The sequence below is a fragment of the Amborella trichopoda genome, chromosome 8, assembly GCF_054954075.1.
Source record: "Amborella trichopoda isolate Santa Cruz 75 chromosome 8, AtrichopodaSantaCruz75HAP2 v2.0, whole genome shotgun sequence".
Lineage (NCBI taxonomy): Eukaryota > Viridiplantae > Streptophyta > Magnoliopsida > Amborellales > Amborellaceae > Amborella > Amborella trichopoda.
Window position 1 is genome coordinate 40,288,486 of NC_142343.1, and position 5,823 is coordinate 40,294,308.

The 5,823-nt window shown below is 37.3% G+C and overlaps 1 pseudogene across 1 annotated transcript; it reads right to left on the reverse strand.

The window, feature by feature from the left end:
• Nucleotides 1–554: 554 nt before the first annotated feature.
• LOC18433523 (glucuronokinase 1-like) lies at nucleotides 555–5,600 on the reverse strand (annotated as a pseudogene). The gene is made up of 5 exons (XR_016060078.1): nucleotides 5,483–5,600; nucleotides 2,660–2,848; nucleotides 2,422–2,538; nucleotides 2,170–2,330; nucleotides 555–873 (listed from the first exon to the last, which is right to left on the reverse strand). The product of XR_016060078.1 is annotated as a glucuronokinase 1-like (transcript).
• Nucleotides 5,601–5,823: the final 223 nt, after the last annotated feature.

Genomic DNA, 5,823 nt, shown 5'->3' on the forward strand with positions numbered 1-5,823 from the left:
TGTACACCTCTCGTAGGGGTGCCTATGATAAAAATAAGAAAACAATTGCTTTCTTAGTTACAAATATTTTAAAAAATCCATTCAAATTAGGCAGCTAAATAAAAATCGCATATTGGCTCAAGCTACAGTGTCGAAACATATTTCAAAACCAATAACTCCCATAATTTTTTCAAATAACCTCAATACAGGGAAGTCCAGTATTTATATTTGTGAACCACTGATTTAATGTCAGTTTTGTATCCTCGTGAGTTTCATGCAGATACCTTAAGAAATACTTTTCCTCACATTCATCAAACAAAGGAAAAAACCAAAGACAAAAACTTGTGTTATTGCAAAAAAGAATTCTGTCATGCCTAGCTGCCATGCTTTATTTCCTCATTTAGGTATCATAGGCCTTTTCTCTCATAACTCGGACTCTTTTTTTTCTGTTTATGAACAACCATTGTTCAGATATCTTAATAAAAAAATCAGTGTTCCCAGCTGTGTGCATGATAAGACAATCGCAAAATTTCGGGAACAAAAAAACAAAGATGTATTGACTTTGGACTTGCTAGTTAAATAACTGGAGCTAACATTAAAAAAAGCATGAATGTGAGCTCGAAAAATCAAAGATGCTTCCTCTTGCTTCAATTAGAGGCAGCAACCTTTGGCTCCTCGTCACTGAGAAAAGAGGAGACAACCACTGCTTGCTGAACAATAAAACCAGCCTTTTGACATGCAACTTTGAGATCTTCCGCTTGTGATGGTCCTTTAGGGCACAATGCGATTACAGCCCCACCACTACCAGTAAATTTGGCAGCAGCACCAACACTACGAGCCACCTCAATCATAGAGATTTTGAGGGAACCAAGAGCCTCATCTCCAAACATCAGTCTGCACCAACCAAGAAACTCTGTTAGTTCATCTCTGTTAATCCTCTTCCTTTTTATTCTTGTTCTCCTGCAAACAAAGAAGAACTAGCATATGTGTGGAGGTCCTGAACTTTAAGAACATTATCCTTATATACAGAATGACAAAATTACCAAAAGGGTGAGGTCTGCATAAAGCGTCAACCTTAAATAATAAAAGCAAGGCGCACCTCTAAATCTCGCTAAAAGATATAGTTCCAGTCCGAGAAACCCCTATGATGGTCTAAAAAACTATTTTCACTCCTAATTATGAAATCTATTGCTCCAAGAATGGTGCAGCTCAAGCATATCTTTAAATATCAAAAAATTATGAAAATGGATGGTCTAGATAATGTATTACAAGATATACCACTTTCAGGACTTGAAATCTTTTCTTGTCTTTTCTTTTCATAACCATAGATCTCGAGGTCAAGATAATTAATTGTAGGGTTTTTCAACGTCAGAACCTCCTTCTCAGGTGGATTTTTTAGGCGCACCTTACCTCTACAATATAAGGTTGAGGCGTTATATAAACATGCTTCTTAACAAAAAAGAACCAAGGTAAATATGGCAATGGTTAAAGGATAGGCGTAAAATGACAAATATGTGACAAATTGACAAACAGTATAGTCATTAGGTTATCACTGTCCCATCAATCAGTTGGACTTTGATGATAGGAGAGTAATTCTACTCCTGAATTCATGCTCTGCTGCTGTCGAAGCATTAGCTCTTCTGGTGGGACTTCACCACTACAATTCCTCTTGGGACCCAACCATACTATGGAAGGGGATTCGAGGAATGTCATAGCTTGGGCCCATAATCCGTCCCAAGGCCCGTGGAAGGGGGAAGGGTTTTTTTAATAAGATTTCCCACCTTTGGAGGGCTATGCACATGGTTTGCAAGCATACCTGGGGAGAGGTAAACGATGCGGCTGATGCTCTAGCTAAGGAAGGTGCCTCTTAGCAGACCTCACACGACATATACAACCACCTTTTTGAGCTGTAGATAGCAGCTTTGTTTTCTCATATACCAATGCTTGTACAGCTTGTATAGCATTTTTTGGATCCCATAAGGAGTTTTTGATACAAGAACACCCAGTCTGTGAGAAGTTCATTTTTTTGTATTCTCTATACCACTCTGCAACCATCACCATTCAAACCTATGATGTGATCTTCCCCTATGACCAAAATATTCCCCCAGTCATAAGGATCAGGCCATCAGACTATGATTTTCTAGGACCAAATGCAACTATACAACTGTAATTCGTAGATAGAAGCTTAACCTTCGAAGATCAAAATTGCGATTCACAACCTCTGCAAGCTTATCATTATCCTTTTCCAGTAATGCCTCACGACCCTGCCATGCAATATTTTCAACTTCCTCCATGGATGAGATAATTAACGAGTCACCGTCAAGCCACCTCTTCCGAACGGTACTATGCACCTGCATTAATGGGATGGGAGAGGAGGATCACAAAGGTTGGCATGGCAACCAGTCCAGAATACTTTATATGAAGGATTAACGAAATACAAACCTTTCCTGAATCACTTGGATTTTCAGCATATATGAGATAGAGAGGTGGAAGGATACTAGGGTCCATAGGTGTGTACAACCCATGGCCCAACTTATCCATATGTTCCTTGCTGAAGTCCTGCAAGGTCAGATTATTTAGTGAAATGATTACGTAAACGGCCTCTGCCGGCAAAATGACATCAATGACATTTTAGTGTATGACTTTCTTAGCGATATTCTTACTTTGAATTCAGGCATACCATGTAGACAAGCCCACCATAAACTTGTGCGACTCGATCTTGAAGGCCGGCAACAATCCCTAGTTCCTCCTCAGCATTAAGAATCAGATTTGGCCTGATTTCAACTTTAATCAAATGTCTCACTTTGTAGAAGTCCAGCAAGCAATTAAGAGTAGCACATACAATTGCACTTGAGCCTGAAAGCCCGGCCTAAAAGTTCAAAATAATACAAGGTCATGATCAATTGTGCATTTGTACTATGATATGTGAACAATTTCAATGTTTAACTTTTAGGAATTGAAAGCGCCAAAGCATCCTTTTAATAAATAAATAAATCAGAAGAAATCTAGACAACAAACAACAAAAAGCATATGTCAAAAATTTCAAATTACTAAACGAATTTTCTTTTTTCTTGAGAGAGGTTTGCTAGTGCTGCAAGACTAGGAAAAGATCTTTATTGTTTTCTAATATTACTAGAAAACAATCCATAATATATTTTTGGGAAAATATCTCTATATTCCCTATTTTTAAGTTTCATTTCTTGACAAACCCAAGGTTTCAAAAAATATCTTCTAACCCCTGACCTTTAAACCTATTTTTTAACCTAAACAAATGTGCGACAAACATGCTCTTTCTAAAACCAATCATTTCTCTGTCTTCACTTTTATATCACAAACTTCTCTCTTTCTCTCTCTTCCTGCATCTTTGTCTCTCTCTCTCCTCCTATGTTTCTCCAAACACCTCTTTCTCTCCTCCTGATAACCTCTCACCTCCATGAAGCCCTTCTCTCTCTCTCTAGAAGTTTGGAAGGATGACTTTTAAAAAAGGCATGTCTTTTTAGATTTGTTTGGCTTAAAAAAACAAGTTTAAATTAGCTCAGGGGGTTAGAAAAAACAAAATCTACAATTTTTATGCCCCAAGATATCTTTTAAAATTTGGGTCTATTGTGAAATGGAACTTAAAAATAGAGGGTATGACGATATTTTCCCTATATTTTAAACAAATGGACAACACAAGTATAGTACACGTGGCTTTTCTCCCACAACATGCTACTCCTATAGTGGAAACAGTACAGAAACTGAATCTCTTCGACATTCTCACTGCAGACATCCTAGATCACTTGTTACTAACTCTCCACTTTCTTTACATTTCATTCCAATAATCTGAGTAGAACCAAGTACAATCCCAAGAACCAGAAACTTCTAATCAAGGAATCCCTTAGGACTAGGGTTATCCTACTTGATTGCCTACAACTCTTAACACCATTGATCCAAAACTGCATAAAATGCTTAGTTATGAAAAACACTAATTTACTACTCACCCTACTTAGCGATTTGTGTCTTACCGTGCATTGCATTTTTCCGTAGTCCGATAGTTTTTACCATTTTCTCAGTCCCCCAATCTTGGTAAAGCTACACCAAATTCTAAATGGAAGGACACAATGGAAGAAGAATTGATGACTTTGACGAATGGAACCTGAACATGGGCACAGGCCTGAGAGGAAAAATATCAACTGGTTTGACTGCAAGTGTATCTACAAGTTGAAGTTCAGACCTGAAAGTACCATCAAAAGGTATAAAGCTACACTTATTGACAAGGGTTCACCCACACATAGGGTGAACTACAGGGATTCACAAACCAATATTATTCACCCAGACATAGGGTGAACAAAATTATGTTGATAATATTAGTCTTGCTGGGGAGGAGATGATGTTAACGGCATAAAACCCCAAAAGGGGCACATAAAAAGATTGTTTCGGGTGGGCTAGCGCTTAAAGAGCGATTCAGGACCAGATGAGCAAAGGTTGGAGATAAACGAGTCTAATTGATTCAAGCAACTTAGATTTCTACCCAAAAATGCCAATTGTTGCTCAAGCACACTTCACGCTTGAACCTATAAAAAACTATTTGCGGTCATAGCCCCACAATAAAGCCAGAGTTACGCACCAAAAAAGTTTCCAGACGCAAGTCAACTAAACAAAATCATGATCAGAAAATATTGAGACCACAATGAATACTAAAATATGAAGTCACAAAACAATGTTCTCGTGGAGAGGTAAAACTTGAATGAAGAAAGTCATCCCACAGTTCTAAGGCACCTTCAAAATATACACAAGATAGCTGCTATACAGAATGATTGACACCAACTCAACCAAGGAATGCATGACATGGGCAACTATCTTCGGTAGCACAAGAAAAAACCTTCACAAGTTAAATGGTCACAGGCATCTATGAGTAAGGAACATGGACAATCAAAGACTCCTGTGTCAAATATTTCAGTCTGAGTTTATGGAACATAACAATACGAGCAAATATCTTATATATATATCACATACCTTAAAAACATGACGGAGGTATATGAATCATCCCTTTACAGCCAGCCATGCAAATCTTATTATTGAGGAGCTACCAGCAGACATATTTCCATGTCTTGAAAGCCAAAGTTGCAGTTAAAGATGGCAGCGAGAAAGCTTCATGCAGTTATAGACAGCAGCCTTAGCGAGCCTTATAACACTTTAAGAGAAAAGAATATCAAATGAAAGTCAGATAATTTACAACGAACAAATGAAGTATCCAATGCAAGCAGTAGAAAATTACGACGACGATGGGGTCAAGCTATTATTTCCTTAAAATCAAATATAATTGAGATCTTCACTGAAATTACAGATTATGCGTACCTGACTTGTACTTAGAAAATGTCAGGCAATATTAATATCACAGTTCCTTAAAAAGAGAAGCGTTAAGAATAATAATGTAAGATTTTTTTGAGAAAAGAATAATAGTCTAATTAATGTTCTAATTGGTGCTGCACTTAGTTATACACTATTATAGCTGCACAATTACCTGCCGAGGAATATTTGTGTCATATGATAATGTAAAATTTCCACCATGTAGGGCGATTCCCTTAGCAAAGACAATGGTTGAAGAAAATTTTGCAGATTGCCATAAGAAGTCTAACTCCTCCATAAAAACCTTCATTTTGCACCCGACCTACCTGAAAGATAACTAAAATGACTGAGCACGTTTAACACCCAATAGCATAGTCATGAAATTTTCTTCTTGCGGTAGGCTAGGAAGGAATATACGTGTTTAACATCATACTCATAGAAATCAATTATTTTGGAAACTAAAAAATGCTTGTTACATTATGTGTTAAGAAAGTCTATAATTTTGTGCTAGACATG